Source organism: Podarcis tiliguerta (genome assembly GCF_965153285.1).
Source record: "Podarcis tiliguerta genome assembly, chromosome: 17".
Classification (NCBI taxonomy): domain Eukaryota; kingdom Metazoa; phylum Chordata; class Lepidosauria; order Squamata; family Lacertidae; genus Podarcis; species Podarcis tiliguerta.
In genome coordinates, this window is record NC_139550.1 from 4,041,378 (window position 1) to 4,054,339 (window position 12,962).

Consider the following 12,962-nt stretch of genomic DNA (forward strand, 5'->3'; position numbering starts at 1 on the left):
TAAGTTAATGATAGCAATAAATCCATTTCCTACCATTCCTATGAGGGTTTCAAGAACCAGAAGAATGAAGCCGAACAATTCAAATAAGGTAGGCATCCTTCTGAGCCCGAAGTAAAAGTGTTTCTTCCAGTGTAATATTAGCACAATCTGCTGCTTATGCCGCCTTGTATATGAGCAGTGGAGAGCAGAATACTTCTGCCTTCTTTCAAGACCAGAACAATTTGCAGGGAGAGGAGCGAGCTATTTTCACATGTTCATTTTACTCAGATGCAAATCACACCTGGAAAGATTCTCTTCCTAAATCTATATCATATTATCTGCTGTCATATTTGCAAATTCGACGGTGGTGCTAAATATCCTCTTTGCATCTGGCTTAACAAAGAATGATAGATGATTCTTTTATGATTTCTATATTTTGATTAAAGTTTGTTCACCAAACTTTAATGTTAACATCTCAAGATTGTCCTCCTCAACATTCGATTCAGAGGCACCACCCACCTGGAGTTCTCCATCACTTCCTCATTCTTCTTTCCCGAAACCCCTGCTCTCAAAACCTCTCTTGGAAGGCAACAACCGCTCTCCCTGTGGTTACCCTGGCAACCTCCCTCTGTGCCTGGCAGAGCCTTCTGTCTGGTTGATGCCTTCCCTTGAGGGGCTAATGGCTGACCATCAGCTGCATTGTTTCGTCAGCTGCATTGTCCCACCATCACCAGCTGCATTGTCCCACCATCACCAGGCTGGCCCCATGAGAAAGTTAGCCGGTGTTATTCCCAGCCCTTGCTTAGTCCAGGAATCCACAAACACTGACCCTTCACTGAATGTAGATATTTTGAGGAGTTTCTCCTGCCCACCCGATTCATAACATTGTTTTCAATTACTTAAAACTACCAACAGATTGATATATTGTGACTTTAATTTCATATGAAAAATGAGGTCATTGTATGCTCCCCACTTTCCTCACCCTGAGAGCCCCGTGGATTCAGATCTGTTTGGGTAAAAAAGGAAAGAAAAGCACTAGGGATTTACAATTGCTATTTGATTTGGAAATATGCTGTTAAAAACACACAAAATATACAAGCATGAGACATTTCAGAGATTCTGGTGTTTTCTTGGTTCAGTTCCTGTGGAATGAAGTTAGTGGGGCTTGCTGGCATTTTCTGATTTAGAAGCATACAGGTAGAAGACAGGTGAAAGCTAATCTTTAAACATTCTGACATGTCTCTCATATCTCTTGGCCCCCCCACCAGATTTTCAGAGACAAAGCCAGCACCACCAGCTCCTATTACAGGTAGAACATCACACAAAAAGGCTGGATCCTCCACTTTTAGCTCACTCTGTCATTTCCCATTTTAATGCAGCTTGCTCTCTCTGAGGCACATATTTCACAGGTGAGCTGACCGTTCAAGCAAATAGACACAGCCATTAAGAAACACCAACATCTTCACAGCTCTGTTGGCACAAACAGCAGCCAAGTCACAATTCTGTGTAAAGAGTAGGTTAATATGGATATATGAAAGCAAAACACAGAAATGGGAAGGAAATTCCTTTGACAGAATAATTGCTGTTCCATTAAGCAAACAGAGTGAATGTGGTATCAAAAAACCCCCAAAAAGGGCACAAGCAGCAGAAAATTCTCCTGTGCAAACTTCTTTACAATGGCTTGGCAGTCTTGTGCAGAGGAACATGTGCTAGACTGTCCTCAGTGCATGTGTGTCACACGCAGACAGGCAGGAAGCAATCTTTTTGCAAAAGAAGAAGCCACTTCCATACAGTCTTGGTAGAATTTGAGATGGTGGCTTCAACTAGCATTTTAGTTGATGTAGCATCTTGATTGATTCTTGTTTCAGTTTGGGATTAATGAAGAGCAGGATAACTGCATGGCCAGAGGAATATGCAAGAATCACATTTAAAAGGAAAAAAAGCTTCCCAATACCTTGCATGCCCATCGCAAACAAAATTATCAACAAGATTTCTACAATAAAGCTAGCTACGTAGAGAATGCAGAAAGAAGCCAGAGCTTTGATGGCATTCCGGTGAGCTTCTGTGCTGACATCCTTTGCACTGTTCTGTAGTAACTTTTTGTGCTGCCACAGAGAAGTGAGTAGTAAGATGGACGAGGACAAAAATATCACGAAGGGAAGGAAATTTGGAACAACATATAGAAGGAGAAGATACTTACAGGAGTTGGAAATTTCATTTTCCGAGTCACTATTATTGGTCAGAAGTGATTCAAAAGAATTACATTTAGAAACATTGGCATTGGATGAACCTGTTCCAATGGTGCTGATTGCAGAGAAGACCACTGTTCCTAGAAGCAGCCAAGGCACCAGCCCAGGGAATCTCCGCTTCATTTGGAGGAAGAGAGGGTGGGAGAAGTTAGCGATTTTTACACAGTACAAGACACTGAGCCATGTGCCAAGCCAAAGATCAGCTGTATTGATAAATAACCATGAGGTGTAATATGCCACCTTTAGGTGCTTGAATTGATCAGTCTTCATGAAAAAGAGGATAGAAATTGCATACTGTATGACAACTGCATCAAATAGGAATCTGAAGAAGCCAAGACAGCTCAGGATCATGTCAGCTGGGGATAGTTTTCTGCTTCTAAACCAGTCAATGCAGTTAATGATAACAATAAATCCATTTCCCACCATTCCTATGAGGGTTTCAGTAACAAGAAGAACAAAGCTGAACAATTGAAATATGGTAAGCATCTTTCTGAGCATGAAATGAAAGTGTTTCCTCCACTGTAATGTGCAATATCTGCAAGGTCTACTGCTGCCTTCTCCCTACAACAGAAAAACTTGTAGAGACAGGAGGGAGATAGTTTCATTTGTTGATTCTGTTCAGATGCAAATTATACCCGGTAGGACTCAAATGCTGAATCTGTATGATAATATATTTGCAAATTCTACAGAGGTGCTAAATATCATCTTTGCATCTGGCTTAACAAACAAGGATATGTGAATCTTTTACGAATTGTGTATTTTGATTGATATTTTCCTACCCATATGAACATTTCAAATCCACCCAAAACATACTTTCCCCCCCAAAAGTTCAGGAAGTTTACTTGGTTTCTATGTGAAGTTGTTCTAATTGGTTGAATAATTGAAGCAGGCATTTATATTTGTCAGGCCAATGGAGGAATGTTTACAATTACACTCCCTGGTAAATAGGAATTGGTGCAAGCGAGAGCCTGCTTTGTCTCACAAATAGCCAAAAACCACATGAAACAGTGAGTGAAAAAGCAGTCCAGAGTATTTTCTTTTCTGTGCAGAAAGGACCAGCAGGGATATTTCCCCAAATTAACTGGCCATGTGCCAATAGATTCCCTACCATTTTATAAACTTAATGGAATGTATGGAAATTGACAATGCACATTTCCATACATTCCATTAAGTTTAAATTTCCAATCCAATCAAAACACTTAGTTTCCTTCACCCCATTTCCCTTTAAGGCACTTTAAGCATATTCCATGCTGTCTCCCTATGATTGGTCCAAATTACAAACAGTATGAGCATGTGTACTAAATCGTGTCCTCCCTAAAAGAGGGCATGTGTTGCAGTGAGACCTGGAGGCTGACCTCCTGGTTGTGGGTGGTTATATTGGACAGCCGCAACACCCGGTTGGTAGGTCCCTTGTTGCTGGGTTTAATCTGGTTAATGGGGTGCAGTCTAAACGAATCGAGGGACCAATATATACCTATGCACGTGACCCAGAGCTTCCTCTTTCGGCTCATGCATTGGAACAGCGAACAGCATGTCCTGTGTCCAGCCGAGATTCACCTGCAACGATAATCTTTTGGTGATATCTTTCTTGTTATCCCCTTCCTCCCCCGCCATTTGTTTAATTGTTTAGTTTTGTTTCTTTCTGGTTTTTGATCCCTTCCCCTATCCCTTCTCTTTTCCTCTGGAGGGGCTTTTGCCCCACTGGGCTTTGAGCCCCTGAGTGCTCCTCTCTAAGGGAGCTTGCCGCTTCTTGTTTATTTGCTGCCCATGGGGCTCAATTTCACAGTGGCTTCGTTTTTAGTTTAATTTTAGTTGTGGCTGCAACTTTGGGGCTTATAGCCTTAGCGCAGCCCTGGGAATTTGGGATTGTCGCTGCCTTGGGTAGCTGCGTCCAGCTGATCACATTGCTTTCCAAGCTTGAGAGTTCCCCCTCCTGTAAAGCGGTGATTTCTGTCTAATCATTTTGCATAGGCTGGCTGGGATTTTCTAAGGGCGGGAATCCCCCCCCCCCCCGCTGTTGGCCTGGCCACCATTTTGGGTTCCCTTCTGCATTAGGAGAGGTCCAGTGCCATCTTGTTTTGGCAAGAGCGCCATTTTGTTTTGGTGGGAGTGCCAATTTTTATAGGGGAGTAATACCCCCCCAACCTGGTAAGGAAGGGGTCGAGATGTCTGTTAAACAGAATCCCAGTCCTGCTCTCCCTTCTAAGAGGGTAATTAGGGGCCCATTGCAATCCCTATGTTCAGTGCCAGCCTCCGCAGTCCCCCAGCATACGCTGGATCACTTGGGTACAATTGTTGCTAATATAGTTTCAGACCCTGCTGCCATAGCAAGGTTCAATAATGAACTCGAGACACTGATGCAACAATTTGGGGGGGCAGCCTGAGTTGCAGTCTGGCCCTTCCACGTCATCCACTTATTTTGAAGCTCATGGTCCTGCAGACGTGAGCGAGGCAAGTGAGGGTTATGACCCTTCAGGGGCCTTGCCTTCTCAGTTCCAGGATTCCAATGCCACCTAGTCCTAGGGGTCATCCTAGGAGTCTGGGTGCTATGGTACAGCAGACCTTTTGGTCCAGGCTGCCTTGTTTGCAGTTAGCACCCGTGGGGCCTGGGAACGCAGGGCCTCAATTGGCACCGCATGTGGGAGGTGGAGTCCTTGCCCAGCCAAGCACCTCACATGTTTTTAGTACTGCGCAGGTTGGGCCGGCTCCTTCGAGGGAGGCGCTCAGTGTCCAGTCTTCAGAGGAGGATCTCCCGGTGCCTAAAGTCCCTTAATCTGGTGGCATACAACAGTGGAGTCGTTGCTCCAAGAGCAGGGCCAACAGGCGCAGATATGGTGATTCCACATCAACTAGCGGTACGTCCTCTCAGACCTCTGATGATGGCTCAGATGCTATTCTGGGTCTATACTGGGGTCACAGTGAAGGTGCTTCAGGCCTTCCCAGGTGGGCGTGGCAGCACAGAGCTAATATGCACAGGGCCAGATACAGCCTTCCTTTGGAGTGTATTGATGAAGAGCTGGTCAAGGACGTTAAAGTTTTGACCAATGTAGTTAGAGATATTTCTGGTGCGCACTTGCCATCTAGAATGCGTAACAGAATACTTAACGGTTGTTACGTTGACATTTTTAAGCTCCTTCCCCCTAATGAATGCCCAGATAAAGATAAACAGGTGTCAACGGGCAGGGGTAAGGCCAGCTCTCACAAAGTGGAGAGAACCTTTGAAAAATGGCTCAATGCCTTTCAGGTATTTGCTGGGGTCTTCTCTGTGGCCTATCCTATAAGAAGCCTGTGGATTTATCAATCTTTGTTGTGTAAGGCTTGCACATTGGCCGGAGAGGCGGCAGCTATAAGCTATGAAGAGAGCTTTAGACGTCGGGCCGCCAGGATCCCTTCTGCTCGATGGGATCAAAAGGATCTCGATGTGTGGAGTACTTATGTTTCTCCTAATTTTGAGCATAAGTCCACTGAGCAGCTGAAACCGAAGCAGGATGTTAAGAAGTCAGGGATGTGACTCCTTTGCTGGGAATACAAGAAAGGGACTTGCCAGCGTCAGGGTTGTAGGTATTCCCATGCATGCGACAAGAGTTTTGGGGGCCACCCTGCCGCTTCATGTGGGGTTAAGCGGCCCTTTCAAGGCATGAGGAGAGGCTCCCAGCAGGAACCAAAAGGAGCCTCTCCCCAAGCATCCCGCGATGCTAAGTGATGTCTTATTGACCCTAGCTCACACTCCCATTAAGTTACCTGCATTGCCTGCATGGCTGCTCAGGTATCCTGACACGTCTGCTGCCTCATATTTGTGGCTGGGATTTTCAGAGGGCTTTCATATCCCAGTGGCGTTCCTACCCAGGGCTGGAAAAGTTGAAAATCAAAAATCAGTGAGGGAGATGCCATATATTGCTAGGAAGAAGATCAGGAAGGAACTAGCATTGGGAAGGATGGCTGGCCCACTTAAGTGCCTTCCTTACCCTGACTTGCACCTTTCCCCTTTGGGTGTGGTACTGAAGAAGGCCCCAGGGGAATTTTGCTTAATTCACAATTTATCTTACCCAAAGGGTTCATCTGTAAATGATGCTATTCCTCCTGAGTTATGTTCTGTCAAGTATGCCACCTTTGATCAGGCGGTCAAGTTGATCAGGAGCTTTGGGAAAGGATGCACTTTTGGCGAAGTGTGACATGGCATCTGCATTCCGCTTACTTCCTGTTCATCCACATGATTTTAAGTTGCTTGGGTTCCAGTTGGATGGAGCTTATTATGTGGATAAGGCCATGCCTATGGGCTGCTCAATATCCTATGCAGCTTTTGAAACCTTCAGTACATTTTTGGACTGGGCCTTGAGTGCCAAGACTGGTTTAAGGGGCGTGTCCCAATACCTTGATGACTTTTTATTAAGCTCCGCAGCCAATTTTGACAAATGCTTGCTATTATTGTATGCATTTAATGATTTAATGATTTAACTGCGGAATTGGGTGTTCCATTGGCTGCTGATAAAACTGAAGGTCCAGTCACAAGGCTGTCTTACCTTGGAATCCAGTTAGATACTGTGGCACAGACTTCCTCATTGCCTGAGGAAAAATTGGTGGCCCTCTGTGACATTGTTTTGGAGTTTTTGCCACAGGAGAAGGTTACCTTGAGGCAGATTCAGTCCCTATTAGGTCATTTAAATTTTGCCTGCAGGGTGGTCACTCCAGGTTGCCCCAGACTTTCTGTAGGCATGCGGTTACCCCATCATTGGATGCGATTGCCTGCCGAGGTCAGGGCAGACCTTGAGATGTGGCTGGAATTCCTGAGGGAGTTCAGTGGGGTATCACTGTGGCAGGATACTTTGAACCTACACTTTGATTTCCAGGTCCATTCAGACACAGCTGGATCCTTGGGATTCGGGCTTTACTTCTCTGGCCATTGGTGTGTACAGCCGTGGCCTGAGCACTGGCAGGGCACAGCCACTACCCGTGATTTAATGTTTCTTGAGTTTTTCCCTATTGTAGTAGCAGTGCACATCTGCAGCATGGAGTTCAAGGACCGGTGGGTCTGTTTTTGATCTGATAATCAGGCCATGATGAGCATTTTGGCAAGGCAGTTGTCACGCTCTAGCAGAGTCTCTGCCCTTTTGCGTACGTTTGTGCTGTGGTGCCTCAGGTTCAATCTTGTGTTTTCTGCTTGATTTATTCCTGGTGCTACTAATGATATTGCTGATGCCCTATCCCATTTTCAGATAGAGCACTTCAGATCGCTGTCTCCGGATGCCCAGCAGCTTCCAAAATATTTCCCGGTTCAGCTTTGGAACCTTGGCAGCAGCTAGTCCTTCAGGGAGTAGTAGCTTCTGTTTCTCCTTCCTTTGAGGGCTTATAAGAAGGCCTGGATGGACTTCTTAGGATTTCAATTGCAGCACTTGACAATCGACAATACTTTGTCGCCATCTACGCATCAGGGGTTGCAGTATTTGGCTCAATTGTAGTACATGGGTCGTGCTGTGAAGTCCATTAGAATTCAGTCTTCTGCCATATCATTTTTCTGTAAATCCTTTTATTCTAGAGATCCTTGTGCAAAGTTTGTAGTGTGCAAGGCTCTGGAGGGTTAGGGCAGATTGCAGCCACCTATGTTGCCAGGTAGGAAGCCGGTCACATTTGTCCTTTTATCTAAGATGCGCAGCAAGTTAAGAATTGTTTGCTGGTCCACTTATGAGGCGAGACTCTTTTCGGCAGCTTATTCTATTGCATTTTTTGGTGCACTGCATGTGGGTGAAGTGGTGCTGGAGCCAGCACAAGGACGGTTCTCCAGGGGCTTGTTATTGTAGGATGTTCAGATTTCTGATGAGGAGCTAGTTCTCAACATCTGGTTTCAAAAACTGGCCAGTTGGGCAGAGGTGGTCAGCTGGTAACACATCTCACATTAACGGTGTCTCCAGACATGAAGAAACTCCTCCCCTTGTGCCACCTCCTCCATTTGTCGTTTGGGGAGGGGAGACACAAGAGCAGTGTGTCTCAGTGCTGCTCTCTCACTTAAAGAATGCTCTCCCCAGGGAGGCATGCCTGGCACCAGCTTGTGGGGTGTGTGTGTTTTTCTTCCTCCTGCAAATCTTCTTATCTTTGTATGCCCCACAGATGCTTCAGTCAAGTAGTTAAGCTCACAAACACAAAACAATTGTTTTAAGCAAAGTTGTTTTACTTGGTGCACACAAAACACACACACTATTTATACACTTTATACAGGTTACATGATGCCATCTCTCTCCGAGCCCAGAGAGGGCATTTTGCTTCAAAGTCCTTGCTGTGTTAAGGTTCACAGCTAAGTCCAAATTCAGTTTTTTAAGAGCCTTGCAACTGATGGAGTTTTTGAGTTCTGATGTCTGATAGTCTGATGTCTGATGTCTGCTATCATGTAATCATACACAGTATGTTGTAAACTGCGCCCTTTTATACAGAAAGTTAATTACCAAATGTGCCCAGTAACTCAAATGTGCCCATTTGACTCATAGAGAATTAACCCATTAACTGCCTTCCTTAACACACCTTTATCCAATTTTAGGTGCCAGGGGCTGTGTCCCCCATTTTTAGCTTACACGGTCCATTCCCATTTCAATGCTGCTTGCTCTCTCTGAGGCACTTACTCCACTGGTGAACTGAGCATTCAAAGAAAAAGGTAGAACCAACTTTTCCACAGCACTCTTGGCTCATACAGCAGCCACCCCATGCTACTGTAGAAATAATCAGAAGAAGGTTGATATCAATATCTGAAATCAAAGCAAAGAACAGCAAAGGAACCTCCTTTGGCAGAACACTCGTCATCCAGTTTTGATATAATAATAAATCATTAAGCAAACAGAGTGAATATGGTATCAAAAATGCAGAAAAGGGCACACCAAGATGGAAGTTCTCCTGTGCAAACCTCTATACAATGGCTTGGCAGTCTTGTGCAGAGGAACATCTGCTAGACTGTCCTCAGTGCATATGTGTCACATGTACACCCACAGGCAGGCAGGCAGGCAGGCAGGCAGCATTGTCATTGCAGAAGAAGCCACTTCCATACAGTCTTGGTAGAATTTGAGATGGTGGCTTCAATTAGCATTTTAGTTGATGTAGCATCTTGATTGATTCTTGTTTCAGTTTGGGATTAATGAAGAGCAGGATAACTGCATGGCCAGCGGAATATGCAATAATCAAATTGAAAAGAAAAAATTGCTTACCAATGCCTTTCATGCCCATCCGAAATAAAACTATTGCCAAAATTTCTACAATAAAGCTAGCTACGTAGAGAATGCAGAAAGAAGCCAGAGCTTTGATGGCCTTCCAGTGAGCTTCTGTGCTGACATCCTTTGCATTGTTTTGCAGTAACTTTTTGTGCCGCCACAGAGAAGTGAGTAGTAAGATGGACGAGGACAAAAATATCACGAAGGGAAGGAAATTCGGAACAACATATAGAAGGAGAAGATACTTACAGGAGTTGGAAATTTCATTTTCCGAGTCACTATTATTGGTCAGAAGTGATTCAAAAGAATTACATTTAGAAACCTTGGCATTGGATGTACCTGTGGCAATGGTGATGACTGCAGAGAAGACCACTGTTCCTAGAAGCAGCCAAGGCACCAGCCCAGGGAATCTCCGCTTCATTTGGAGGAAGAGAGGGTGGGAGAAGTTAGCGATTTTTACACAGTACAAGACACTGAGCCAAGTGCCAAGCCAAAGAACAGCTGTATTGATAAATGACCATGAGATGTAATGTGCCACTTTTAGGTGCTTGAATTGATCAGTCTTCATGAAAAAGAGGACAGAAATTGCATAGTGTATGACGACTGCATGAAATAGAAATCTGAAGAAGCCAAGACAGCTCAGGATCATGTCAGCTGGGGATAGTTTTCTGCTTCTAAACCACTCAATGCAGTTCACGATAACAATAAATCCATTTCCCACCATTCCTATGAGGGTTTCAGTAACAAGAAGAACAAAGCCGAACAACTGAAGGAAGGTAGGCATCTTTCTGAGCATGCAATGAAATTGTTTCCTCCACCGTAATGTGAAATATCTGCAAGGTCTACTGCTGCCTTCTCCCTACAATAGAAAAGCTTGTAGAGACAGGAGGGAGATAGTTTCATTTGTTGATTCTGTTCAGATGCAAATTACACCTGGAAGGAGTCAAATGCCGAATCTGTAATATCTCTTCTGAGATCATATTTGCAAATTCTACAGAGGTGCTAAATATCATCTTTGCATCTGGCTTAACAAACAAGGATATGTGATTCTTTTATGATTTGTTTATTTTGATTAATGGTTGTTCACCAGTATCAACATTTCCAATCCATCCAAAAACATACTTTTCTTCTTCTTCTAAGGTTCAATAAGTTGACTTAGTTTCTACGTCAAGTTGTTCTAATTGGTTGAATAATTAAAGCAGGGTGTTATATTTGTCAGGCCAACGGAGGAATGTTTACAATTACACTCCCTGGTAAACAGGAATTGGTGGAATTAAACATCAGGAAGTGTAGAAAGATTTTACAGACGTGTAAAGGAGAGGGGAAGTCGAAACCTGCCCAATACAGTTTGCTACCTGAGGTCAAAAAGAAAATGCCTCCCCTGCTCTGGTAATTGTAATTAAGGGTGCTGGGTTAGACCATGGATAAGGAATATCAGACCCAGGGACTAAATGTAGCCCTCCCAGCCTCTCTGTTGCGATTCAGGCCATCCCTCTTCAGTCTTGATATGCGCTCTCCTTGAATTTCCTTATAACTATTGACGTATTGATATATCTTGGCTACGAGTCTTGGGAGACCTGCTCCCGGCCTTGCGGGCCTCTTCCACCTGGCCTAGCAAGGTGGGCCCACACTGACTACAGCTTTGAAAGCTGAGGCAGCTGAATAGGCTGGGACATGGTTCAGCTGGTTTCAGGTTTGTTATTATTGTTGCCTTTGCCTAAAATGTTTTAAATTTTTAAAACTGGTTTTAACTAATAGATAATTAAATTGGAGGGCAGTTGGGGGGATGTGTGGCAAGAGAGGAGCTGGGGAGAAGAAGGGGGACCTAATTACAGTGGTTTGGGATAGGGGGAGCTATGGTGTGGGAAGTGGGGCAGGCTGGGTAAGAGGCACACGGCACAGGCAGTTGGTGTCTGTGATGGATGCCAGCCCCTCTTCCAACTTGCAGAGTGCCTTGCTTCGGGTCTGTTGCTGTTGCTCCTAAATTCCAGGTTGGCTAGGAGTAAGACCTTGGAGGAAGGCCTTAAATGTCTCAGGCGTGTAATACCTCATGTGAACTGACCTAAACTTTGTGATCATCACATAATGCCCATCTTCATGTGCCACAACAAGAGGTCTGGAGGGTGGGAAAACAGGAATGGGCCTTTTCTGTGGTGGCTCCCTGTTTGTGAAATGCCCTCCCATGGGAGGCTCTCCTGGTGCCTTCAAAATCTTTATATGCCAGGCGAAAGTGTTCCTCATCAACCAGGCATTTGGCTGACTGATTAACATTCTGTAGCCCTTAAATGTGTCAATGGAAGGAGGGTTATTGGTATGTTTGGTTTTATTATGTATTTTGTGTTTCCATTTTGTATTCTTATGTTGTGAACTGCCCTGTGATCTTCGGATGAAGGGTGATATACAAATGATGATGATGATGATGATGATGATGATGATAGTAACCTTTTATTGTGCATGATAATGAGGTCTAATGTTTATTTTGTTTTTGCCACATTCCTCATTCTGAGAGCCCTATGTCAGTTTTGTCCGGGTAAAAGAGAGAGAGAGAGAGTGAGAAAGGCACCAGGGATTTGCAATGACTTTGCAATAGGTATTTTAATCAGAAATATACTGTTAAATACACACAAATTATCCAAGCAGTGAGACACTTCAGAGGTTCCAGTGATTTGCTGGCCTGGCTCCTTAAGAACTAAGTCAGTGGGGGCTTGCTGGTATTTTCTTGTTTTGAAATATACAGCTAGAAGACAGGTGAAAATTCAACATTAAACACCCTAACGTGTCTCATCGCTCTTGGTTCCCCATCAGATTTTTAGAGAGAGAGGCAGCACTATAAGTTCTTGTCAGAGATCGACTCATTGCTCTCCCTCTCCCTCCCCTTTTCCCCACCACATTTCTCAGAGTTGGGTTATGACATATACATGAGTGGCTTGAAATACAGCAAGGTTATCCCCCCCCCCCCCCACATTTCAAGGCACATTTTTCTGTTGATGCACAGACCAGAGAAGGGATAGGGATGTTTTCATTTGCCGTTAGGAGATGGGAGACACAAGAGCAGTGTGTCTCAGTGCTGCTCTCTCACTTACAGAATGCTCTCCCCAGCTTGTTGGGGTGTGTGTTTTTCTTCCTCCTGTAAATCTTGTTATCTTTGTATGCCCCACAGATGCTTCAGTCAAATAGTTAAGCTGACAAACACAAAACAATTGTTTTAAGCAAAGTTGTTTTTTTGGTACAAACAAAACACACACTTTATTTATACACTTTATACAGGTTACATGATGCCTTCTCTCTCCGAGCCCAGAGAGGGCATTTTGCTTCAAAGTCCTTGCTTTGTTAAGGTTCACTGCTAAGTCCAAATTCCATTTTTTAACAGCCTCGCAACTGATAAGAGTTTTCTGAGTTCTGATGTCTGATAGTTTTCCAAGTTCTTTCTTAGACGATCTCTTCAAAAAGTCTTCCCTCAAATCCACAGTTCCAAAAGATAGCCTTCAACAATAACTGTTATTATGACCCACACAGTATGTTGTAAACTGCGCCGTTTTATACAGAA